At 34.8% G+C, this 27,949-nt stretch overlaps 2 pseudogenes; both read left to right on the top strand.

Annotated features, from left to right (window-relative positions):
- Positions 1 to 233: 233 nt before the first annotated feature.
- LOC112472703 lies at positions 234 to 349 on the top strand (annotated as a pseudogene).
- Positions 350 to 27,385: 27,036 nt separating this feature from the next.
- LOC112472752 lies at positions 27,386 to 27,504 on the top strand (annotated as a pseudogene).
- Positions 27,505 to 27,949: the final 445 nt, after the last annotated feature.

Consider the following 27,949-nt stretch of genomic DNA (forward strand, 5'->3'; position numbering starts at 1 on the left):
TATAGTTCTTATTTGAAATTGTTCATGACTCACTATTTTTAAAACTTGGGATTTGAAACTTGTCTTAATTATTCATAAGAAATGTTTACATTTAAGGTAATTAAGTAAATATAATTTACAAATTATATTTGTAATATAAAATAAAAGAAGTGGTTCCATAGTATAATGGTTAGCACATCTGCTTTACACGCAGAAGGTCCTGGGTTCGCACCCCAGTAGAGCCACGGTCCATGGTCTATGGCCATGCCATCCTGAACAAGCCCAATGTCTGATCTCGGAAGTTAAGCAGAGTCAGGCCCGGTTAGTACTTGGATGGGAGACCACCTAGGAAGACCAGGTGCTGTAGGCATCAATAATAGTTTAATATTCCAATGATTATATAAATATATAAATATAATATTACAGATAGAATATTACAAATTATATATGCAACAAAGGTAATAGTTTGTCATTTATTCGATTTTTATATTGATTTACAATACCCAGATCACCTTGAGTTTTTAAGGGACAATTCTGTCAGTAATTTTAGGTGTAATGTCTTCCTTGTTTTGAAAGGCAAACAAAGTCCCTTGCCAGGCAGGGAGTAAATATTCATGCATACTTTCTTCTAGGTTTTTTCTTTCCCTCTTGGTTTCTTTTTAAAATCTAATTGACTGTAGGTTATAAGACAAAGACCTCATTTGACTTCTCCCCCAAATAGTCCAGTATATTTTTACAGAAAATATACTGTAACATTAGTGCACTGATTCCTCATTTATTTAGCATTGTAACTTTATCATTAACTTAATACTATATTTCCGAATACATACACATATGCATATATACATATAAAATCCACTGATCTCTTCCTGTATCAACACTTTGTTTTAATTCTTGTAGCTTTTAGTGCACTTTAGTATCTTGAGGGCATATTCACTTGAAAGAAAGGTCTCTCTTTACATAATGTAAAAATTTATCTTTATTAATTCGATCTCATTAATTTATTATTCAATCCCTTGATATCCTTACTTTTATGTACTTACACATTATCTGTCAAAGCTAAAAGAAAGTGTAATGATCTCAAATAAAATTTCTAAGAGATTTTGTCTTTTACTGGGTAAGATTATCACGTTTGTGTTTATTTTAAAGATAGAATATGCAGTCTTCGTTTGAGCACCAAATTAACTGGAGTTCTTATTATGTATCAGTCATGCTTCTGGTAAATATTGGTAAACAAGACCAACAAGATTCTTGCCTTTAGGAATTTCTACTGCAATCAAGGGAGTCGACATGGGCACCATACTTTTTTTTCCAACTTCCTTTTTTTAATGTTCTATTATGTTTCCTTTATCTTCTGCTTTTTACACATAGACATATTCATTTGCTTTTATATTTCACAGGATTTGGAAGTTATATATTTTGTTACAAACTTGAAAAGATAACAGAAGTAGAATTTCCTGTTTGACTCCTTTTATATGACTAGAGCTCACTTTTACTCATTCCCTAAATTTCAGCATTGAATACAATCTGAAATTTTGATTGGACCATTACATGCATTTAGTAATCTTTACATTACATATTTTCTTTTTTAATAATAAATTTTAACATTTTGATTTAATTTTGTAATTCAATTATGTAAAACAATTATTTAATTTAAAATAAATATCTGGATAACTACATTTCAAATGTTTCATATCACCACTATCCATTAATGTTATGCCTTCACAAATCTTGAGTTCTTAATTTTTATCCACCTCTCCCTTAACTAGCATATTCTTTTCTTTCATTTTTTATGACAATTTGCCTTTGGAATCCTTGTATATCTGAAAATACTTGTTGTGGCCTTAATATACAACTTAGCTATGTATAAAATTCTTGAGCAATAAAAAACAAAATCATATGGTACCAAAGATCGCAGAGAAAAAGTATGAGACCAATCCGTTTCTTTCTTTGTAGATCATCCAATTTTCTCTCAACAGACATTTTTTAAATTAATGTCTGCTTAGTGAACCAGTATGTCTCTCCTTAGTAGATATTTTTTCATTTGAAATGACGGTAAACCATATCAAAGTGCATATACTAGTCTGTGCCATTGGCTTTGAAAAGTCATGTTCAATTAACTTCAAATTTTGTTGTAGTTTTAATAGGCCTCGCATTGTTGCTTTTTCTGTTTCAAATCTTTTGATGAGGTCTAGCCGGAGACACCGCTTGATAACTAGAAATGTGTGTGGTATCTCAGTATGGGTTTCTCTGAAAGTCCTTAAGACAAGAATTCAAAGGAAAGTGCTGTATTGACGATGAATAAACTATCCCATCCAAGGAATACAGGAGTTTCTCTCCCCAGCATAAAAAAATCATTCTCTGTAGACTGTGTCCTGGCTTTTCCTATATTAAATCGCCTCAAAGATGTGGTTTCCTTAGTCAAGCATTTTCTATTCTCAAATCGAAACAATTCATCTGTTGAGGGGTTCACTGTGGGACAGAGTCTAATAGTTTACATGATTATTTAATATTCACAATTCCTATTACCATCTCCATTTTCCAGATGAGGAAACTGAGATTTAGAGATTAAATAAGCTACAAAACTGCCACTGACCCAACAATCTGCTGATGAGCCCATATCCTTAACCAATGCTCCAGACTTATTTGCTGGGCGGAGGTGGTATCCACCCTGACCTTCGCCCCCTGGTTCTGTGACATTCTGAAAGGATGGCATTCAATAACACTTTTGATCTCCTATCTACACATCTATGAGGGTCATGCTGTCATTCTTCCACTCCTGTCTTTCTCTTACTCCAGACTCCAGCATGTCGAACCACTGTCTATCTCTTCCTTCCCAGTTGTTCTATGAGAATCGTAAGATCCAAAATGGCAATGAAAAGAGGCACCTTCTTGATATGGAAGTGATATCAAAAGGAAGTGATGTGCAAACAACTGCACATGCATGACAGAGACTTAGCTAAGGATTGACGAGTCAGTGGACAGACGCTGAGAGGTGGTCGTGGTATGGTCCTACTTTGGGAAGGTGTGTGCCGTATTCCTACTTTCTTTCCAGTAAGCCAGATGCTGTACTGTAGGTGTGGCTTCATACTTCATCTCTTGCAATTTCATTCACCTTCTTGCAATTTCATCTTATTGTCTTCTCACACTCTGGCAACAGTCAGCCTTATATTTGACATTGTGAATTGTCATTTATTGATCCTGCATCTTCGTTTTTACATAAGTATTTTATTGAGAAGCTGGGAGAGTCTATAACATGGAAGTGAACCAGACACCATTTCAAAAGGCCAGTCTCGTCCTTTGAAGAATACCTCTCACCTTTTCACCTCCTTCTCTGTGTTTCACTTACACATGAGGCCCAAATGCAAGGTCCCTTACCCCTTGAGCTTTGAGAGGATTCCTTTTTTATTATCCTCATCCTAGAATTCAAAATATCTATTTATATGTAAAGGCAGAACTTTCTGATCACTCTAACCATTTTTAAATACTTAAAACCCAAATGAGTTAACTCATTTCGTAATGGAACTAGCCTTAATATCACTTTGAGGGAGGGAATTATTTTCTAAATTTTTGACTGAATTAATCAGTTGTTTTTCTTTCAAGTGGTTGAATTCTTTGTTTGTTTGTTTGTTTGTTTAATATTCCAATGATATTTATTTTTTAATTAAGTTTAATGGGGTGATGTTGGTTAATAGAATTATATAATTTTCAGGTGTACATTATAATTTAACTTTTGTATATTCTATTGTGTGTTTGCTACCCAAAGTCCAGTTTCCTTTAGCTACCATATATTTGATCCCCTTTACGCACTCTACCCTACCCCTACCCCCTATATTTGACTTCTTAATTGAATATAAGCCACTAAAAATCTTTGTGGTTGGTGTAAATAAATAAACTAATAATTTAAGGTTATTTACCCAAGTCTTAACTTCTCAATCTACTTGAAAATCACTGTAAGGCCTCAATACTCTGGTGTTTTGGTTAATGTGACTTTTATAACAAAATATTTCAAACATGTCATTTTCCAGTTCTGTGGTTTGTTTTTCCTTTTAAGTTCTAAAGAGTCATTGTCAGTTGGTTTTCACATATTTTTACATATTATTAAAGCCAAACCCATGTATTATAAAATAAATGACCAAAAACACGTTTACCCCTGTTATAATTAGGTATATTTTTAACATACATTTTCAATTTTATTAAGATGGCATTGGTATCTATTGGTATTTAATTCACACCCAACATACTTTCTAACAAATTAAATCTTTATTGGAGACATTTATTCCAACTGTAACTGTGTTCTCTAATGAACTACCAATTCATTTCACCACACAGCATGCTCTAATTTGTACTTGTGGTGGTGTCTAGAAACATATGGAGACCAACTGTGGTTATGTTTTGGGATCTTCTGTTCAAAAACACGGTAATTGCTTTTGTTTTGCTGATTATTCTCAGATAGTCTCAAACCTCTTCAACTTTTTCTTTATCCATGGGGTTTTTAATTGCAAAGCTCCTTCTGTTTTATCAGATGAATTTCACATGATGAGTGTATTGGATGGGCTGGTTAATCTGTCCAGAGGTTCTATGATCTTTAGAAAATATCAACCCCTTGCATATAATTTACAAATTGTTCCCAGATATCAGACATCATTGGGCTTGTTATTTCCATAGTGCCATAAACACAAAAGCAGAAAAGACATGAAAGGTAAGAGGCCTTTTGCAACATAAAAGAGAAAGCAAGACTGGCATATCCTTTGCTTATGTTTTATTTGGGGGTGGAGGGTAGCAGCAAAAGATACAATAATACAAGCATCTTCCTGATTGATTAAAGAAGTGAAGTGCATTCTTTGGTTCATAAATAATGCTCTATTACTTTTCTTCAAAGACAAGTAAACCTTGACAGAGTGACCTTTTCCAGGGCAGGAGTTGTTTGGTGCCATAAATTATACTGTAAAACGAGTGGAAATGCTACTGAGAAGTATGTGACAAAATAAGATTAAAGATTACTATACACAAAAGATTGTTGTTTTATTAATGGATTCCTGTCAATGGGATGAAAAATCCTCAGCTTTATACTGGATGCTGAAATCACATCAAGCTGAAAATTAGGAGGGCATTTTCTAAAAGGTAACTAAATGTGTCAGACTAACAATATCCTGATTAGTTTTTTCGCCTGTATTACATTCGCTATTAAAGCAAATGTAGTTATTGTCAAGTAAGCTTGTACATCCACAGTCATTTGCTGGCGAAGAGAAGGATGGTGCCGTCGCTGGCTTCGGTGTTAGGTATGCAGCTGCAGTGAGATTCAGGGAGACAGTGCCGAACAGAAGGGGCAGTGCTACCTTCTGCAGTGTGCTGTGCATCACCAAGAGGACAAAGCATATGGTCACTCTCAGACCATTCATTTATCTGGTGAACACACAGTCTGATGGCTATCCACGTCACTTTGGAGAAAAGAAAAATAATCACAGAATGACTTAAGCTGTAAGTGGCTTTGAATTTTTTTTTACAATATACTTCTTTCCAATTTTATCAATTAGTAAAAAAAAACACAACATGAAATTATAGAAACCAAAATAAGACCACGTAAAATACAATGAAGGATTTAAGACTACCTAAATTGAATGAGATCCTAAGAGTTCAAAAGCTTGTCATAAGCATCCACATCCTTTACAGATACCTTATATGATTCCCTTTAACGTGATTACTACATCTTTGCTGTTGTCTTAATTATCCCTGCCTAATTTTTCCTTAAAATCAAGACTATGTGTTTAAAAGATTTCTTCCTACATGCCGGAAATGCCACTTTAATCTAATGTAAAAAAATAAATAAACCAATCAATATGCAGAGACAGCGGTAGCAAAAAGGAATTTTTTTAAAAAAAGGAAAAAATTACAAAGTATCAGATAAATATTTTGAATCATAAATTTCAATAGTAAAATTCATTCAAGTTTCATGGCCCTTCATTGTGTGGCACCTGCAGACATATAATCAAGTAAAACAAGAATGGAAACAAAAATCATCCTATAGAATTTAAAGTTTTCAAAACTTTCCTTGGAAATTGATCTAGCATGATTCACTTAAATAATAACCTCCCTTGTTAGATGCAGCATATACTCACATGGCATGTTGTTATAAATCACTCCTTGTCACAAAGAAGAATAGATACTGACTCTGTACTGCTTTGTTATTCTTTATAACTAGACATAGAGTATCAGTGTTACCTTCATTATTGGAAGAGCAGAAATGTATGCCTAATCCACACACACCATTGTAAAGATAGGTGTCAGAAAGCCAAATGATGAAACAACGAGATTAGTGTTATAAGAAGCATCCATCTACTTCTCAGACAAACATAAATTTCTAGTTAGTGCACATCACATGAACATGGTGAGCTGGGTAGATATTCTGCACGTGCTTTCATTGCAAAAAGCAGAAAGCCATTTCCTATTCTTGCATAAGATGTTTACTTAGTTTATGAACTATTTACAGAGAAATCCAACTATTCAAATTTTACATTGGTCTTGGCCCAAATCAGAATATATTAAATCATACTAGTTTTAAGAATATACCACAATTTCCCCTCTTTAGGCAAAATAAACAAACAAACAAACAAACAAACAAACAAATAAATAAAATTTAGAGTCCTTTTGCTAGGGAGCACAGAAGTCTCAGGGCAACCTTTGGCTGTACCTGTGCCTCCACATTCTCGAGGGCACAGCGAGGCTCCACTGTTCTTCACCCTGTGAGATATCAGACAAGGCAGAAGTGAACAGCATATATGCAGAGCCTTCAGGAGCCAATACAGTCTAAGAAAATATTTACAATCTAAGAGCCAGAACAACAGCAGTGATTCCAAATGTAGACATCAAGCTTTGGGGCATCCCTAATCTTGGTACCTAAAGGCTTGTGTTGGATGGCAATTTTTTTTTTCCTTAACAGCTGGTCCAATTGACCTACCCTTCTGTTTTTATCATTTTAAAAACTTATCTCTCCCATAGTCTCTTGTCCACTAGAATGTGGAGAAGCTAGTTATTCGTCAGTCATTTAATGAGCACCTGCTGGGTGCCTTCTATGAACCAGCCGGCGGAACTCGGAGCCGTCACGGTTCTTCTGGGCCACAAGAATCACTCCCTGACCTAGTCCCTCTGCTTACAATACAGAGAAGCTAATCCCTCCTGCAGCTTTAAACATTTTCCATAAGTAGAAAATTCTTCTTGTTTCCAAATTCTCAGTTTTTCAATTCCAAATTTGCCAAGATAGGGGCTAAAGTTCCCCTTGTCACAAAGAGGAGTCGTCTTAAACTATGAAAACTGTTTTTAGTATGATTCCATATAGATGTTAACTCATGAGTATCTAACTTGGGATCTGCAGTAGTGAGGCTGAATTCATTTGAGTTTCATAGAAATTCAGAATGCTTCAGATTTCTCTTGGAATATGTAACAAGTTACACAGAAACTGTATTTGCTTAAACATTTACACACATTTATATGCTTATACTCAGAACTACCTAAATTTTTGTCTTAGGGGAAATCTAATACAGTGCTATTATAAATATTGAACACATCTACGCTAAATTCATTTTAAGAATAGCCCCTTAATCATATTCTCCAGTATTCCAGGAACAACTAGGAACACAAAACACCCAAATTTTTTCACTTCTTGGTAAAGAGAGAGTCTCCTCAAACAAAGCAGCTCAAAGCAGAGATGCCATGTCTCTTTTCCAAATTAGTGTTTCTGCGCTTGTTTTCAATACCTACTTCTAACCGATTTGACTATATATCAAACTCTGCCACAGCAGTCACTGTAACGAAACCAAGACGTAGACAGGCAGTAGCAACATAACCCCAACATGTGAGTGTTTCAAACACTGGGAGAAGAAACTAGCTTTATATCATAACATGCAAAAAAACAAAATCAGGTTCCGGATGAAGTAAAAAAAAAAAATCCAACATGCGTTTTAAAATCTTAAATATAGTAAAATAAAATATAGGAGAATAGTTCTGTTAAGGATATGGAAAGTCTTTTTCAGGGTATACAATTCAGTAGTCGTAGAGAATTATATTGGCAAATTTGACCTCACTGAAATTTTAAATTCTATAAAGCCAAAAATATTATCAAGAAAGTGAAAATGGAAACTACAGACTGAAAGAATATACTTTTAACATATATAACATAAAAATCAACATTCTTTATATAGCAAAAAAATCACCTCAAATTAATTAAGCCAGTAACAATACAAAAATGCTTAAAGGACACAAACACCCAAGTCACAGAATAAAATAACAAATGAATATAAAAATAGTTATCACTCATTGATAAGAAGAAAAACATAAATTAAAGGAGATCTTTCTATCCATCAAATTCGTAAATAAGTAGAATATTAACTAATACTGACTTGGGTTTAGAAAGACCATTTGGCAACCAGTTACAGTTGATGGGAAGAAATACTGGCTTAGGTGAAATGGTGAAAATATTCACTAAGCTTCTCAAAACCTCACAGTATTCAGGCCAAGAAACTCAGCTCAAAAAAGATTCGGTGATTAATCCAAAGTCATGTGAATCATACATGGTATAGCCTAGGCTTGTACTTGGCTCTCTGACTTCTGTCTTTCCAAACCTCTAGACTTTCCAGACCTCTAAACTCCTGCTTAGAATTTAATAAGCACTTCTAAAATTCTTCCTTTTTTTCACTAGCTGTTAAACATTGGGGATCATTTTTTTAGCAATATACTGCCATTTCACATGCTGCTTCAATTTATCTGAGAAGTTTATTAGCAATGTTTAGTATTAGTTTCTTCATCTGAAAATAAAGGGCTTAAACTAAATGCTCTCTTTAAGATTCCTTACATCTCTAAAATACCATGATTCTATTATTTTATGGATATATAAAAGTACTTGGGGTGTGTGTATGCGAGTCTTCCCTATGCTCTTTTTTGTTAAGTCCAACGAGCATCTCAATTCCAACTTGTGAAACCAAAATTTAGGGACATCACTCTTAAGAGTTTTCATTATATTTCATTCTATTTAATGAAAATTCAGTTTACATTCTATATTCATAAAAATCTTTAGCTCTAGGATTCCTTATAGAAATAAGTTGTGGGACTCCATTTTATTACTGTACAATACTATAAGTTTATTATATAATGTTAAATATACATTATCCATTTTAAAAAAATAAAACTCTGTGACTTAAAAAAAATACTAAGCCAAGAATATTTCTCTTTACAATAAGATACAAGTATTCTGTAAGAGGAAGGACCTCCATTTGAAAATATTTGCACAAGATTATACTTAAAAAATAACTGATGCTAGCTGTTGAAATTTAGAACAGTACATTAAAAGATTCCTTGAACCTTTACTTTTTTATAAAATTATGAATTAGATAATTTTTCTTTCTTTTTGTACTTTGGTCCTTTGGAGTTCATGATAAATAAATCAAGCAAGCGTTGATAGACATGTTGGGTAGGATCGGTAGTTGCTCTCTTTCCTGTGCAAATAGTCTCTTAACTCATATTGTTGCCGTTCAAAATGATGCTGTCCTTGCTGGCATATTCTGTGACTGATTATGCATTAAACGTTAATATCTTTTTATGCTGTTCATCTCTTCCTGCAACTAATATTAGCTTACTAACACAAAACTTGACAAGGTAAGTAGCCACGGTCCCTAAACACATACACTACATTGTTTAAAGGATCAGGAGCAGCTGTGCCAAGTTGAAAATGTGTTGATTCAGCGCAGTCTCTCAGGAAGACTACTGAAATATGATATAAGCTTCTAGGGTTTGCAAACTTCTGGAATTATTATAGATCAAACATGGCAACCATCTTAGGTCTCAGCATGATAGGGTCAATCTAGTACTTGAAGGATTTATGGATTTATGTGTATTTCTTCTGTTTATTTAACTAATTGCATATCTTACTTTCAAGTATAAATTTCACAATACCAACTAGTGTCAATCTTAAATTGCCAAGGGTCCATCTGATAAGCAAAGTCTGAATACAAAATTATTTTCCACCATGTTCCATGATAGCCACTGTACCACGTGACCTTATTCTAGTTCTCAAACTTCTGCTTGGATTTTCCTTCTTCACTTTGAGAATCTCATCCCCAAATTCCCCGTTTTGGTATTTCAGACCCTCTCTGGTTTGCAGAATACAACAGTTCCATATTTGGAGCTCAATAGTCAAAAGCAAACAAAGATTTGTCCATTCCTTTTCTTATAATAGGTTTCAATATTTGATTCATGACATTTAGGCTGAAAAGTATTCTCGAGATTTTATCACTAAATAGGCATTATTATAAAATACCTAATGTAGTAAGCTGAATAATGGCCCCCCCAAAGATGTCTACATCTAATAGTTGTAATCCCCCAAATCTATGAGCATGTTACCTTACATGGCACAAGAAAATTCGCAGATATGATTAAGTTAAGGATCATGAGATTGGAGACTACCCTGGATTAATGACCCTGTGGGCCCCAGATGATCACAAGTGTCCTTGTAAGAGGGAAGCAGGAGTATCAGAGTCACAGAAAGAGATATGATGATGGAAACAGAAGTTTAAAGATGTTATGCTGCTGGATTTGAAGATGGAAAAAGGGGCCATGAAAAAAGGAATGCAGACAGTTTCTAGAAGCTGAAAAGGCTGGGAAAGAGATTCTCCCTGGAACCTACAGAAGGAATCAGTGCTGCCGACACTTTAACTTTAGTCTAGCATGACTTATTTTGGACTTCTGCTCTCTAGGACTGTAAGATAATAAATTTATGTTGTTTTCCACCACTAAGTTAGTGGTAATTTATTATATAAGCAATAAGAAACTCATATACTACTAAATATGTTTGATTAATCTTCAAAAAATTCATTAAAGCATCCAACAAGAAATACAAAATTAGCAATGGACAATTTCTGAAGACTGTTGTCACATTAACGAGACTAGGAGCCAAGGCTACAGCGATACATTGTATTGCTGAGCCTAAAACTGTGAAAATGGTTTCTCTTTTCCACAGAAATGTGTCATCTTGGTAAACACATTCTGAATTATAAGAGACTGCCCTGCTTTATGAATTGATGTCCAGAGTCTTCTGGAAGCCTACATATCATCTTTTGGGGGGAGTGCTATGAAGCAAACAGCAGCAAAAAGTCTCTGAAATTAAGTATTAGCTGTACACAGAATCAAAATAATCAATATAATACATCATAAAGTGACAAATGTGTGGTATTTAAAGTTATTTGTAGGATCAATTAATACATATACCAATATATTAACTCTAATAAGATTTCTAGCTACTTTTTTTTCTTATTTTTTCTTCTCATTTAGAAATTCTCATTGTCCCTCAGATGTCACTAAAGCAATTCTCTAGTGGTTCCTCTGGCCCCTGAGATACTGCGATCACGGTTCCTCATCTCTAAGATGTCATAATCTACCAGAAACACAGACAAGTCATCTTTTCTAAGCCTGCAAAGAAATCACTAATTAACAAAAATGTTTAAGAATAGTATTAACTAAAGAAGTGTACATTTTAAACAATAATAACATTTTTTCAATACTAACTTGGCACTTCGGAAATATAACCTCCTTAAGAAAGTCATGGAGGATTCAGAGTAAGCTTGGGCTCAGCTGGTGAGCTGAAAAAGCTACTTCGAGATGAAGTGGAGGGCATTATAGACACAATAGAGAATGAACAATGAATGGCACAGAGGCACAGACGAGTGTAGCATGTTCAAGTAATTAAAAGTCAGTACTAGCATAGTGCAAACAGGATACAAAAATCCTAAGAACTGAGGTGAGAGTTTTACAGCAGTCAGATCCAGAAGAGCTTGGTATGATATGCCATGGAGCATATACTTTGTCCTGCTGTCCCAGAGAGGAGGAATTTTCAGAAGAGAAATCAAATGGATGTATTTGAAAGAAACAGGCTACATTATTAGCAGTGTTAAAAATGGGTTGGAGGAAAGAAAACAATCACACATACAGATGCTTAGAAAAAGACCACCGCTATAGTCAAGAGGAGAAGAGATGGAATTAACATCTGCCCTAGAATTTATTCAGATTAACTGAGAGAATAAAAGGATGAGATGGAATCAATACAATACATAGGAGGCAAATATATATATTATTGATTGCTTGTGAAGATTAAGAGAGATGTAAGAGAGATGATTCCCAGAATTACTAGTTGAACAACTAGACGGCTTGTGTTATTTGCAATAAGGAAAAGAAGAGGAAAAAGCCTTGGGCTTCTAGAGAGTGCAGTAATTTGGGATAGCTACAGACATCTAGAATACTGTTGGGTATAGGAATCTAAAACTGAGATGAGAAATCTTGACTTGAGAAAAAGAGTTGAGACTCATTAGCATATATGCAGGTGGTATTTGAACATGTGGAAGTAAATTAAATCACTTAGGAAGCATACACTGGATCATTTTAAAGAGTAAATTTGAAATAGCTACGGTGGGGAATTAGAAATGATTTTTTTTTTTTTTTGCAGTTACTGAAAAGATTATTCCATTGGCAAGGTTTTGTTCATCTCGCCTATATCATTCTTGCTAAAAAAAAAAATAATAATAAACTGTCTCTTTCAGGTGATGCTAAATAAATTTGGTTGGTTCAATCTACTGATTAATTGACTAGGTAAAAACTTATTTAAGCTATTCAATTGTGGCGAACTTTACACCTTTTAATTACACTGATATAAGTGGAGCAGCACTTCTCCAAAATGTTTCCTAGTCATTAAGACTTTATTTTACTAATTGCAATTTTAACACTATAAAATCATTTTCATACCTGGTACTTCTCTAATTTCCCCACATTTGTCTTGTCTTCTGCACTTCTTAATGTGACTTTCTACTGAAGTAAGGTGCTATAGATATAGATGATACATATAGATGTATGGATATAGATATAAATATAGGTATAGATAGAGATAATATAGATATATAGATATAGATTATAATATATAGTATATAGCTAGGATTTTACATATTTTACTAGTAAATTCTAAATTATTTTTATTTTTCAGTGTCATCCTTGTACAAACCTTTCCCTTACATTTAGTGATAGAGATTTGGGGCCATAAACTCTGTTGTGTTCAGTGGTTTAGAAGGTTTGCCTTAAACAAGGTCCCTCATCTTGACCTTATTTACATCAATCAGTACAGGTATTTACTCCTAAGGAAGAGGAAACATTTACTCTGATTATCTTTGAAAGCGGATATATTAGGCTTACATATTTCCCCTATAATTATGCCTTTGATTATGTTGTCTAAAATTGACAACTTTGTTTTACGATTGGAACAACCAGGTTAATTAGGGTTAATTAAGATGAGCCCTGGGAAGAATAGAAGCTAAACAAGGTAGTAGACATTTCATCTCATGCCAAATAGTAAAAACGTTTTTTTTTTAATAATTCTGTAGCAAAACATTTTCTACAAACAAGAAAGCTGTACTTTACGTGGCAAAGGAGATGTTCAGTCATTTTTATTGATGTCATCTCAGAGCCACATGGCCTAATTTCTAAGTCACTTTAGCTAATTTTGTTATGCTAAATAGCTGGAGCAATTATAAATTACATAATCAGGGGACTGCCTGTGCTCACAGAAAACCCAATTTCTGACTTCCAATGGGATAGTCTCAATTTAAGAATTAGAAGTGGAAATTGAAAATATAGTTCCTATGAGTCACTCTTTGAAACTCTTAACATCTAGAATTCTATGAAAAGTCCATGTTTAAAAAAGGAAAAAAAAGACAAAGGAGGTAAAAGTATAGTCTACTCATTCCCGATTCTAAAGGAATCCTCTTTCAGACAATTTTCAAAATGTATTTTTCATTACCCTAAATAGTCAAGACATTCTTAGAGCTCTAAGGAAAATAAAGGTGTCAGGCTATTTTTTATAACTAAATTAAGAATAAACTAAATATTTTGGCTAGTTTGTCGTGTGAAACTATGAACTATTTCTGAAACTTAAAGAAATAATTTGGTGTTTATACATTTTCCTCTAATCTATAATTTAAAATACATAATATTTGATATGAAAATGATGATCTACCATGATGCTATAAAATAATTTGCAGACTTTTTTCTACAAAGCACTACAAGAATGCCACCATGAAGACTGTACCACTGAGGGAAAGTAGACATAAAAGCAAGCAGTCAGGGTCAATAGTTAGAAATCATCACTATTACTGGATGCTACTACATCCTCATAACACATATCTGCCTGTTATGTACTTACTGATTCAATAAAAGTATATGAAGCTCTTATTCAGAACTCCACCGAAGATGTGAGATAGAAATGTAAACAGATTAATGTGATGTGCTAGGCACAATAACAAAAGTATTTAACACAATGAGAAATAATAACAATTTCATCTGAAGACTTGAGCAGAGCATGTGAGAAAAGGTGTTCTTTGAGTTAACTATTGGTGAATGTATTATGCATTTCTTCTGTGCCCACAGAGAGGGTGAAGAGACGTTGAGTCTAGACCCAAGGGTCCAAATCTAATTCTGCTTCAGAAAAACTCTGAATCTAGGGTGGGATCCAAGAATCTGTATTTTTTCCAAAGCTTCCCAGATGATATTATGTGAAGTTTATGTGCTGCTAATATAGCGAACTGGGTAGGAGGTGATATGGCTGGAAATAGCTCTGCGAATGTGTGCTGGGCCTCATTTGTGAAGACCTTTTCTCTGAAAGAATCTAAAGTGGTTTAACTCAACCTTTAATGTGCATGTAAATCACCAGGAAATCTGGGAAAGGCAAATTTTGATTCGGTAGTTGATAAGACCTGAGATTCTGGTTTTCTAAAAAATTCCCAGGTGATACATACTGATGCTGCTGGTCTGTGGATCATACTTTACTGCTTTTGTTTGATGCATTGATAAGTAAAAAAGGCACACATAAAAATTAAGAATTAAAGGGTAAAAAGATGGCAAGAACTCTCCTTTGATTTCCGAGCTGATGGATTTATGCTATGGAATGTTTATAACTTGTAATATTTCTAGTTTGGGGGTATCTTAAATAGTCAAGAGAAAAATAAGTTGTTTTATTAACTCTGCAAATTAAATACCTATCAAATAGACAATACAGTGTGATGGGGAAAAAAAAGATTCTGAAGCCAGACTAGCTGTGTTTACACTCTACCTCCATATTTAACTAGCTATAATAGTGTAGGTAAAAAAAAAAAAAAAAAAATTAACCTCTTTACGCTAAATTTTTCTTATAAAATGGAGGCAGAAAGAGAACTTATTTCTCTGGATTATGAGCAGGTTACTGAGTTAACAAACGAAAAGCATGTAGCATACGGCCAGGTAGGAGTCAAATGACACAGACATTGGCCACTTCTTTATTTTTGTTTTCACAGATATCAATATAAATAAAGTCATACTGAAAGGTCAAAACAGAATTTTGCCACTTGCTGTTTTTATCGCAACCCTTCTAGATTTCTGGTAAACCTGGCTTCCAAAACTTCTTCCTTTTCTTTACAACATGATGAACTTGTCTTCCACTTATTCCTCGCCTATCTGTCTGGACACATCATATTTAACAATATTCCACCTTTACCAAGCTTCTTTTTTCTTCTCCCAGTTTTAGAATGCCTAGTCCTCTGTAAATCTGTGCAATTCTGCCACTCCCAAGATTCCATCAGAACTGTTCTTATCAAGATCATTGAACATTTCCTCTGGGCAAATTTTTTTTTTCAAGTTGTTAATCACATCCTTCTAAAAATTCTACAGCCATTTCAAAGTAGCAGAAAAGAGAATTTCAAATACAGATTATATTCACCTGTGCCATTAAAATTCTAAACAAAGCCAAAGCCTCTGTAATCTGGGATTCAATGGATAATCTAAATTGAGGAGTAAGTATACAGATTGGCAAAGAGAAGGTCAATAAGTATTCCAGATATATCAGAGAGCATTAACAAAGCCTGGTTGTAGGATGAATCAAATGACTGCAAAGTGAAGTAAGGAAACCAGTTCGAGAGAAGAGAAAAGGCACCTGAGATTGGGAAAGGAGAAGAGATAAGACTGATAGTATCATAAGGTGTGGCAACTTTGTACTACACCAGCTTGGCAAGGCTGAACTACACTTCACGGAACTTCTTTCTACAGTTTCAAGTTAGAGTTGACCAAAAGAGAAATTTGCACGAGATTAGGAAGATGGATATGAGTCAAAAGCCACGACTTCTGACAGTCATTAAGGTTGGAGATGGGGAGAGGCAGAGAAGTGCCAGCGAGCCCTACCTTTCCTCCACTCTGCATCCAGCTCTTCTCCCTACCTGCCAATTCTGTTAACCAACAGCAACTTTGGACCCACCACCTGATATACAGGCAAAGCCTTCCATGGGATTCTCTAGCAGCCCTCCTCGTGGCTCCATTCCAGCAGGGATGCATCTGACGTCAGGAGGGCTTCTGAGGGACTTTTCTCAGGCTCCAATTCACCTTTCAGACTCTCATTTGCCAGCTTATTGCACAATTATTTAGGTTTTATTTTTAAAATGAATATCTTACCTGGTGATACACGCAATAGTTCTGCTTCCCTGATTGACATTGATACCAGATTTTAGAATTAAGACTTGATCTCAAAGAAAATGGTTGAACATGACAGATTCTTGAGCAGAATGTGAGATGGTTAATGTGGTCTTTAGGGAGATGAATCTAACAATGATTTTCATCCTAATTTCATCCTGGATTGTGAGAGTAAGCAAACTGAAAGCAAAGATAGGACCAGACGGGCTATTGCAGTATTTCAAGAGGAAGATAAATTAGATCCCCAGACTGGAGACAGAAATAAAGAAATGATCATCAACTCTTCAAAGTCATTGCCACTGGTGTTCCTCTTTTCAGAGCCTTCATGATGCCATGCAATTCTGAGCACACAGTAGAAACATATCAAAAGATTACAGAGTATGAGAAAGAAAGATATCCATAAAAGATGTTGCGCTTTTCATTTATTAATATAATTTAAACCAAAGGACAGACTTCCTGATGCCCATTGAAATGTAAATTCCATAAGGCCATGAACATTGGAGATTTGCCTTTCTACTACTGTATTTTCAATGCCTAAGAAAGTGTTTGGCACATATTGAGGTCTAAATGTATATTTATTGAATGAGTAAATTAATGACTGGTGTCAGTGGACATAACAAACCCTTATTTAAATAGATCTAAATTTAAAAAATCGTGTGTTCATTGAGTTGAATTGTTCATTTCAAAAGAAAGTTTCCAAAATCAGAGTTTACAAAATGCTTCATAACCACATAAACATCTCCAAATATTCAATCTACCAATTAAACTTAACTCGGAATTTCAGAGTGCAGCCTCCTACAGAAAATAATTTGATGAAAAAGTTTATGTTTGGGGGTTTACCAAAAAAAGAAAACGTACATTTAATATGTTTCTGTCACAGGATTCTTCATTATTGTTGCTCTTTTCCCCCTGGTCAAGAAATGATATGGAGGGGTTTTTTTCCACCATTCAGGAAAATCATTTTTTGGCTATAAATATTAATGGATTTAGTAATAAATTACACACTTGAATGGCATTTTATTACTTAAAACTAAAATATTAAAAACCTTATTTGAAATGCACAGAGAAATCATGTAATTTAAATCACCTTAGACTTGGAAATGGACTGCAAACCACTGCTTAGAAAGAAGTATAATTTTTAAATACATATTTTGGTAATGAGCCAACGTATTCCACAGAATTATCTAAAAAGAAAGTGGATAAGTCCTCTGGTCCAGTATATTTTCCTCAGATAAGCAAACTCCTCATTTGCTTCCTCAGGCCATTCTTTAAATTTAATAACATAAGCACTGAAGTTAGAATTGATAAAGACTAATTTTTCTAACTATTAAAAAAAATGTTTTCTTCTCTCTAAAAATGAATTTACCAACAATGTTATAAGCCAAGAGTATAATCTTCTCAAAAATAAACCCTATAGATTGGCCACATGAAATAATATATACTAGAAAGTATGTCTCCAAATCATATTTCTTCACTTGGAAAATTTGGAATTAATAATTTAAGCAATGATATTAATTTATTTCTTGACTGTATAATAGATGAATTCCTCAGGTTAATTCTATCTGATCATTTTAGAGATAGAAATAATAATTTTATTCAGGAATCAATCATTATGATTATACCTTCAATCAATATTTATCAAGACCAGAGCATAAAATACTGTCCTTGCCCTAAATAGTTTTGTCTAAAATGCCTTAATTCTAATTAGTTACAAAATTACTCACTAAACATGTGTTTGCTTTGAGATGCTTAGTGTAGTAGTAAGTTAGTTTACTTTTATGTCAGGTAAAATAGGTTTTAAATTTAGATTTTAAATCTTGCTCAGTTCACTAATCAGAGTTATTTTTATGTCACTTCCCCATTAAAAACTCTCAGTGACTCCCCACTGCACACAAAGTAAAACCTAGTTTCCTTAGCTTGACATGCAGGACCTCACTAACCTACCCAAGTTTTCTTTTTTAATCTAATTCTCATTCTTCTTCAGGTTCCACTCTATACCCACCACACCAGAGCTAGTTACTGTTCCTGAAGCTGTCTGACCTCGACACCTACAAGGTGTCTGTGCAGCATGAAGGGGACATTTGGAGTGTGCTCCTTCTTCACCACTAACTCCTCCCATTCTTGAAGGCTAGGCCAAGCCCTCAGGTTTACAAAATTGTTCCCTTGCCTGTCTACTCACTTCACAGTTTGTACTTCTTTGCCACCCTGTATTAGAGTTTCTTATTCGTCTGCCTTGCCTGCTAGGCTGTGAGGCTATGATGAAGAGGGATTTTGTCTTATTCATATTTACATTTATTATGTAAGTAGATAAGTGTTATTAATAGTTATGAGTTGAATTAAATTGAACTGAATTGAAATGAATTGAATTGAATACAATTGAATCAAATTGAATTGAAACTGGGAGCCAGGGTAGTGGTGGGGATGGGAATACGACATCAGACCAAGTTCTTCGCTGCCGCCACAAATCGATTAGCGATTACATTCCGAGCCCCACTGAGATCTGAGATCTCCATTAGTCACCATCAGAAGTACATATACAGGAGAACACCTTCAAGAATCCTCATAATGCCTTAAATTATCTCATCGAAGGAAGAGAGCTAGATTTGATGAGATAATTTATATAAAGTGCCATTTAATCTTCAAAACAACATACAAACGAGACATTACATTCGTTTCTAGAAGGGTAGAAACAATATTTTTATTTTTGACTGGACAGTTGTATAAACATGTAAAACTGGGGCCCAAAGTCATACAGCAAGTGAGTAGCTGAGTAAGAGAGCACACTCACACCTATCAGGCCCTGGGGACTATGCTCTCTCAACCATGTCAAACTGGTAAAATGTCATTCCTATTTTTATAATAAAAAATAAGAACATATTAGCTGCAGAACTGACTCATAATCCCAGAGATAACCAAGTAACATTTTTTTTGTTTTCAGTCTTTTTCAAAGAATAAACAACATATTTATATAAAATATTAGAAAAATGATATATATAGATAGTATTTTTTAATGTTAGATCACTCTATGTCACATGGTATAATAATGTTTTACTTTATACACTCAAAATTTTCCTTATTATTCTAACGTTCACCTACGATATAAGTTGTCATGCTATAATAGTCCAATAATATATTAACATACAAATCTATAAATTTTGCATTGTTAGACATTTAGGTTTTTTTACACCTTTTACCTTTATAAATAAAATTTGATAAGCATCCTTGTGCTTAAATATTTTCGTGCATCTCTGATTGTTTATTTGGTGTTTAAATTTCAACTTTTATGGAAAAAAAGAAACAGGCACAGAGACCTTAACTGTATCTCATTTCATACTTCTCAATAGTAATAGACCTTAGACTTCAGTGCAAATCATCTAAAACAGGATTTCTCAGCCTAAAGCACTGTTAACATTTTGGACCAGATAATTATTTGTTGTGGGTGATATCTGTACATTGTAAGATGTTTAGCAGCATCCTTGACCTACATTCCTAGATGCCAGTAGGAACTTCCAACCATGAACTCATGACAATCAAAACTGTCTCCAGATATCACCAAATGTCCTGGGCGGGGGGGTGATTGTAACACCTCTCCTCCACTGGAAGTCTAACATAATAGACTCAGTCCCATTATATCAATCTAACGCAATAGGCTCAGTCCCATTATATCAATCAACATTTACACACTACTGATTTGGGAAGAAGAAGAAAATTTGACATATAAACATATTTCATTCTCAAAAACTGGTACAGGTCCATAAAAAAATGCAACAAATATTTTACATTATATATAACTACCAAAATACTCAACTTCAAGGACATATAACAAGCATTCCTGAACACCCAAACAATATCCAAAAATGTATAGAAAACAAATACCAGTTTTGTGCCGAGAAAGACAAAGCTTCATGAATAAAAGTCAGTATTGTAATAGCCTGCAATATAAGACACTTCACAGTAACCAGTTGAAAAATGAAGATAAAACCTTGAATAGAGACAGATTGATATGTAAAGAAAAAGAAGGAGTAGAGGTTAATGAATTATTTCTAAATCAATATAATGTAATAAAATTCTATCTTCTGTGAAAATGTGAAATTTGCATTTATGCCCAGTGAAATATAGATGAACAGTGATTGTGCTTATTACACCTGTCACAGAGAAAAAAAATCAGGGCACATTATCTACTAGTTACATTTCTTCAAAACTGATTAACCCTAATACATTTCTCCCTTCACTGATCTTACAGAGTTTACTGAATATAGCATGTCTTGATTAAAATTGCCCACATCTTAATTCAAGTCACCCCTTTCTCTAACTCATATATCTCCGATCGTTTCTTTAAATTAACTGTTTAACTAATGGAAATAATGCAATCTTCGTCACGCTACACTTAGAAACTCAAACAAGCAGTCTCCAAAATGAAATTCTCAAGAAAACTAAACAGAAGCTAGTAAAATAACATTTTCACCCTTCTGTATCTATTTAGGAAAGAAATTTTTTAAGGGTACCATAGAAGTATTTGTAAAGACTCAGAGACAAATTCTACTGGTGTTCGATGGTGCTGTGTACTCGCAGTTTGCATCCAGCACACCCCACTCTCCATCTTACTTTCTCTCACTCTGGCATTTTTGAACTTCCATTATTTGATACACAACCTTTGAATGGATACTTTTGCTGTTAACTGAGTGTGGAGTTGTATTTTTCTATGTGCCTACTTAGCAATCGATTGGGTTTCTCTGACAGTTGATTTGATTTTAGCGTTAAGAAAAGTAATGACACCACATTACCCATTTGTCAGTCCACGGTGTATGAAGAAAATTGACAGCTCTTACCTTTTCATTTAGGTCAGATCTACTACTATCATGGCCAAACCTGCACAACTGAAATGTTTGGGAATTCATTTTCATTAAAAATCTACAAGGTAATATAAAGAATAGAGACATGGGATCAAGGACCCATGCCACACAATGGGACCAAGGAATCTCTCGTCGGCTTAGTTCACTAGAATAGCGGGCTCTAAACACAGCATTTCTTTGTAAATGGAGGCTTTTTGATCCATTTACATAAAACATATTTGTCTCCATTAAAAGTTTGAAAAATGCTCCATCAGAATTATTTTTTGCAGCTTTCTAAAAATCTTGAGCTTTAAAACCAGTACTTATGCTTTTAATTAATGATCTCTTGGGTCTATACTTTACAATATTTTTACAGGGTAGATTTGTTTCCTGTTTATGCACATGTAAAGTATAATATAAAAATGAAATGGTCTCCCTGTCATCTTAAGTGAGAATGGTTGACTAATTATTTGACTCCTATCTACAGTTTCTTGACTGGCACACGTATCATGAGACTCTCTATCCCATACTCACCTCAGTCCAACTCTAGCCCCATCTAGTCCCAGAGTTAGACTACTTTCTGCCATGTCTCTCTGAAAGGCAAGCATGTGGTATATTCTTCAGAGAAGGAAAAAATTAGTATATTGAAATGTGACTAAAATTGTAAATATTCTGCTTAGATGAACAAACAATGACTTGTCCGTGGTATGTCTATCAAATGTCATACAATTGATTAAACATAATAAACATAAACCATTTTTAGAAAAAAAAAAAACTACTTATAAGAAGAATGCTCACTAGGTTCACACACACGCGCACACACACACACAAAACAGCTTTAAAACATGTCAAACATTCCTATCTTTAAAGCACACTGAAAATAGTTTTAGAAGCTTCTTTAATTAATTTTAAATATAGAGTATATATGGAAGAATGCACATTATAAAGTGATAAATGCCTGTGTCTAATATAAGAGAAATTCTACTAGAAATAAGTAAGAATAAACACAAATCTAGATGTTTTTAAAACCTGCTGAGATTCAGTTCCTCTGCCGCAGATGCAAAAAAGTGTGAGACAGAATAAATATCCTATTTTCTTTCTTGTGCCTGGAGATTACTTTAGTTGAATAGGTGATTTCGTCTTTTTTCTTTTTTTTTTTTTTGTACTTTTTGTAATTCTAGGACAATTGCCAATGACACGTTTTTCTCAACTATTCTAAGGCATCAATTCTAACTTGTTTACACAAAAATTTCCAGGAAAAATATTTAGCTAAAATATAGTCTGTCTGTCTGTCTGTCTGTCTCTCTCTCTCTCTGGTCAGTGCTCCCCATCAAAAGGCATTAAGATTTTTTTCCTGTGGCAATTAATATGAAATTGCCAACATCCATCATTTTTAATGCAAGTAATATTCAAACCCATCAGGGAAATATATGAAAGACAAATATCCAGATTGTTTAAGGTTGGTCTCAAGGTCAACCTTAACGATTCACCAGAAACATTTTCAGGCAGCTGAAACTGCTTATAATTTTTTAGTAATCTTTTAGAGCACTCTTCAGCAGATAAGTTGTATCTCTGTAATTTGAAGTGGCCAACACACGTTTGACTCTAAGAGACAGATCTGGACTGGGTTAAATGAAAGAGAACATTTTTGTGGCAAGGGAAAGCCAATGTAGACATCTTCCCCCATGGTCTTTTCCACTAGACGGTTTGATATACCTCTTTGATTTAATACAAGATTATCTAGAAATAAACCTTGTACTTATTTTTGTTTATGGAAGAAATAAACAGTGTGAGGTTTGAAAAATATTTCGCTTCTGAATTTTTTTTATGGAAGAGTTATCAATTGAATAAATCTAGAAGATAAATTCCAAAACTGTAGCGAATTTCTAAATTGGATATCCATCCAATTTTACAACAGACTTTGAAGATGTCAGTATGTTTCTTACATGAGATGGTGAGCCCTAAGTACAGAAGCCTTGAATATAAACTAAAATAAAATTTGAAACCAGGACAAAATATCCTCTTATAAGAAATTAGTGAAAAAATGCTGACAATTTAGCAGCATAGACCTTAGAAGAAAAATAAACGTTATTTTTTTTTTTTTCAGCAGATGGGGCAAAAACAATAAGGGAACCTACGGATTAAATTTCCAAGGAAGTCAGTTAAAAAGAAAGGGCAGGTATCAACGCTGTCCTACAATTTTATAATAGTATGAGATTAAAAGGAACCACCAGGTGTTTTCATGCTTATTTTTTCCATGAAGAAAAGTTGTATCAGGTCTGATGGGGCAGATCAGATGATCTGAGAAACCACATCCTCATTACTCAGAACCAGATTCCACCTTTCGGTATTTCAGTATTATTAGTTCTGTCCCCAATTTCTTCCCTTGAAACCACTGCGTCTGTTCTCAGTGGTCCAGTGACCACTACTGATGTTAATCAGGTCCCTCATTTTCATAACCATAGTGATGTTTAACACGAAGTAGGTCAGGCAAAAGAGGGAAAAGTTATAACTGGGGAGTGGGTCAGCATGCATTAGAAATGTTAAGTGCGCACACACTCACACACATTCACAAACACACTAACCTTTCTGTGTTAAAAACGGCTGTTAAATTAGAGTTAAAATTAATTGTCTGATTTCTCTTTTCTGAGTTTTTAATGATACCTGCTCACTATTGGTGAACACTTAATCCCATTTCGCTATTTTTATAGTAGTTCACATACCTAGACGTAAGCGCTTCCTGCTTCCTTTTGCTTCTGCGCTCAGTCCTCTCTGTGGTAGAAGTGACTTATCTGATTTGAGATTGGAAAGAGGCTGCATTCTCCTTAGACATTAAGAGTTGGGCCATAATAATTAGACATAAGTCACTCCGTGGAAACAAGGACACTTCCCCTCTCCCTCTCCTGTTGCCCCCAAATATAGGATAATCTCCCATTCCTTTTCCATTTGTAAGGAAGGCCAAGTGAGTTAGAGCTTCTTCACTCTGAACTCAGACTGTGACTTGTTAATTCAGGGTGCCGTAAAGAGGCTCTCCTTTGTGTAATCTAGTTTTATCAATGGGTCAGTTATCCACAGCCACAGAACAAATCACCTCCAAAAAACACAATCACCATTTCTAATCTTTCACAGTTTCTGTGAGTTAGAAAGTCTGACAGAGCACAGTGAGGTCAGCTCACCTCTGCTCCATGATGTCTGAGGCCTTAGCTAGAACTTGAAGATTGTAGCTTTAATCAACCAAAAGCTCGTTCACTCATGTGTCTTGCAGTTGATACGGGCTGAGACTATAGTTGGGCTGTTGACTGAAGCACCTACACATGGCTTTTCATGTGACCTGGGCTTTCTTGTAACATGGTAGCTGGCAAGTGTCCCAAGACAGAGATAAAGAGACACAGATAGAGAGACACAGAGATACAGAAAGACGAAGAGGCAGAGATGGGGAAAGGCGGCTATATCCTTTTACGACCTAGCCTCTGAAGGCACACAGCATCACTCCCACTATACACTATCGGTCAAAGAGTAACAAGAGGAGGGGACACAGAATGGCTTCCAGTGGGAAGAGTGTCAGCCACATTATAATAACAGCATGTGTGATGAAACATGTATTGGATGCAACATCTTTGAAAAACACAATCTGCCACCACTAGCAATAGAATGATACTGTATGTTCGACCTCAGTTGAATTATTAGGCTCTCTTAATCTCCAACTATTTTCAATAATTATTTTAGTTTCATGAGCATGAATTTTCTCCATATACAAAGCAATATGCTAGGTAATATTACAAGAATATTTTTATACTAAGATATAGACTCTGCTTTCACAGACTTGATCATTTTTAATGTCTCACATTTCCATAGTGTTTTATCTTTTCAAAACGTATGCTATTAACTATCTTACTTTATCCCTTAGAGATTTTTATGATTGATTATATCTAATTTGTATATGAGTACGTTGAAACTAGGGAGTGTTCGGGGACTTACCCAAAGTCATACAAGTAACATATAATGGAAACAATATTCACATTACAGAGAATACTTTCTATTATTTCTTTATTGTCTAGTGAGGTGCTTTTCTATCTCTCCTGCTAGACTTTAGAAGTTTAATTTAATCCAAAAAGAAGTAATTTTATTACATAAAAATAGTAGTTCGAAGAAAACTATTATAATCTTGTGTTTAGTACTCCTCAATACACGCTCTACTCCCCACATCAAAAGAGATAGAAGAGTAATAGAGATAACTACAGGTAGAAACTGCTAAGGCAGAGATGGCCAATAAGGAGAACCAAGTCAGAGAACCATTGGGCTTTTCTCTGTCTTTGGTTGGAACTGACTACGTACGAGTCAAAGTAGTGGCTATTTCCACTGCCCTTTGTGCTTTGTGGATACACCTTGAAGGAGTAAAGCTTATATTTCACTAATGTAAATTTTAAGAATGCTTGATGTCTGCACAAAGGCAAAAATAAAACTCAACACAGTAACATCAATGAAAAGACATCTAATATTTGTCTGAAGTTTGCATTCATTTTCTAGGATTGCCATAACAAAATACCACAGACTGGGTGGCTTAAACAACAAAGATGTATTGTCTCGCAGGTCTAGAGGCTAGAGTCTAAGGTGTCAGCAGGGTTGGTTCCTTCTGAGGCTGCTCTATTTGGCTTATTAATAGCCACCTTCTTGCTGTGTCTTCATGTGAACTTCCCTCTGTGTGTGTCTCTTTCTCTTCACGTGGTGCTCTTTTCATAAGGACACCAGTCACACCGCATCAGGGCCCACCCTAATGACCTCATCTTAACTAATTATATCTGCAATGACCCTACTGTCAAATAAAGTCACATTCCGAGGTATTGGATTAGGGCTCCAAAATATAAATTTGGGGGGAGGGTACACAATTCAAGTCAAAACAGAATTCCATCATCTCTATCGCATAAGAATAAATAGAAAGGCCTTGCTAGTAACATTTAAGACAGGCGGCCATTCAGTGGTACGCTGATCGGGATGAAGTCACATTTCACCGCACAGAGCAGAGCTCTATGGTGAAACAAAAGACACAACTAGGGCCCTGGGAACCCATCGCTGCTCGCGGGTGGGCTGAGTTATTGTAGAAGAAGATGGTATTTATATTTTCATTCTGGGGCCAGAGCCAACACAGAAGCATTTTTCTATTACTTTTTAGCTCATCTATCTACCACAGTCTATTTACCTGGGTTGTCTCTATAATACCCTTTATGTCTGGGTTGCTATGAATGATTCCAATAGAGGAAAGGACAGGATCTACTCAGAAAGCTAGTTTCATAATGGTCTTGCTGCCCGATGAGCAAGTAGAACCCAAGGATTTATGAATAAGGCACTTTCGGGTGCCTTGCCAAATGAATTCAAAAATATTCTGAAAGCACCAAGAGAAAGGAAAATAAATTTTGATTCAAGACTAATCACAAGACAATGAATTTAATAACAATTCAGATTTGACTTTAAAATGTTAAAATTGATCTAGATCATATCTATTTTCAGTACATTTATCATTTCATTATGTCTCTTCTTATTAAAAATATAGGAAGGAAATAAGCTTCCTACTACATCTTTCTTTTAGTTTTTGCAAAGTCATTTAAGTAGCGACATAAGTGCCTAAACACATTAAATTTTAACAGCAACTTGGTAAATCCCACTTTAAAATACTTTTTTATGAAAAAATTTAAAACATATGAAAAATAGAATAAGATAATTTATTTCATACTTATAACGATATTCAATAATTATCAAGAATTTGCCACATTAACTTCACCTATTGCTCTCTGCCTCTCTCTTCCCCATCTCTGTCTCTTACCCTTTCTCCCCACTTTCTCTTTCCCCGAGTTATTCCTTGGAGACCCAGGCATCATTTTACCCCGACATACTTCTACGCAGATCTCTAAAAATGACAAACATTTTCTCACAATGCTCAGTGCTGTTACCAAACCGAACAGAATATGACACTCCTTAACGCCACCTCAGACCTCATATACAAATTTCCCAGATTTTCTCCAAGAATGTTATAGTTGCTTTGTTTAAATCAGGATCTGGTCTACAGCCATGCCACCCTGAACAATCCCGATCCCGTCCGATCTCGGAAGTTAAGCAGGGTCAGGTCTAGTTAGTACATAGATGGGAGACCACCTAGGAAGACCAGGTGCTGTAGGCATAAAAAATTAAAAAATAAGGGATTGTAAACTGACAAGGTCCTTGCAATCTGTGAGGTCAACCAAGGGTTGCCTCGCCTAAACAAAAAGAGATCAGGATCTGAATAAGGTGCTTGCATCATAGCTACTTGTTGCATTCATTAAAGTGTTTTGAAAACTGAATTAAAGGTTTTAAGCAATGAGCTCATAAGACTTATATGAGGCTTTTCCTTATGTACCCCACTTAGAGAACTTCCCCACCCAGCACTGTCTTGACTTTGTTCCAGCATACGCTCTGACCCCAAGTCAGGCCTCAAGTGGCTCAACTGAGAAAATCTCACACACCAGGGAAGGGAAGAGAGAGAGAAATCACAGCAGGACAGGAGAAGGGAAGGGATATTCTGGGGCAGGATTTGTGAAATTTTACTTTTGGGAGAAGAATTAAAATTTTTCAGAAGTAGGCAAAGA

This window comes from Pteropus alecto, unplaced genomic scaffold (assembly GCF_000325575.1).
Source record: "Pteropus alecto unplaced genomic scaffold, ASM32557v1 scaffold87, whole genome shotgun sequence".
NCBI lineage: Eukaryota > Metazoa > Chordata > Mammalia > Chiroptera > Pteropodidae > Pteropus > Pteropus alecto.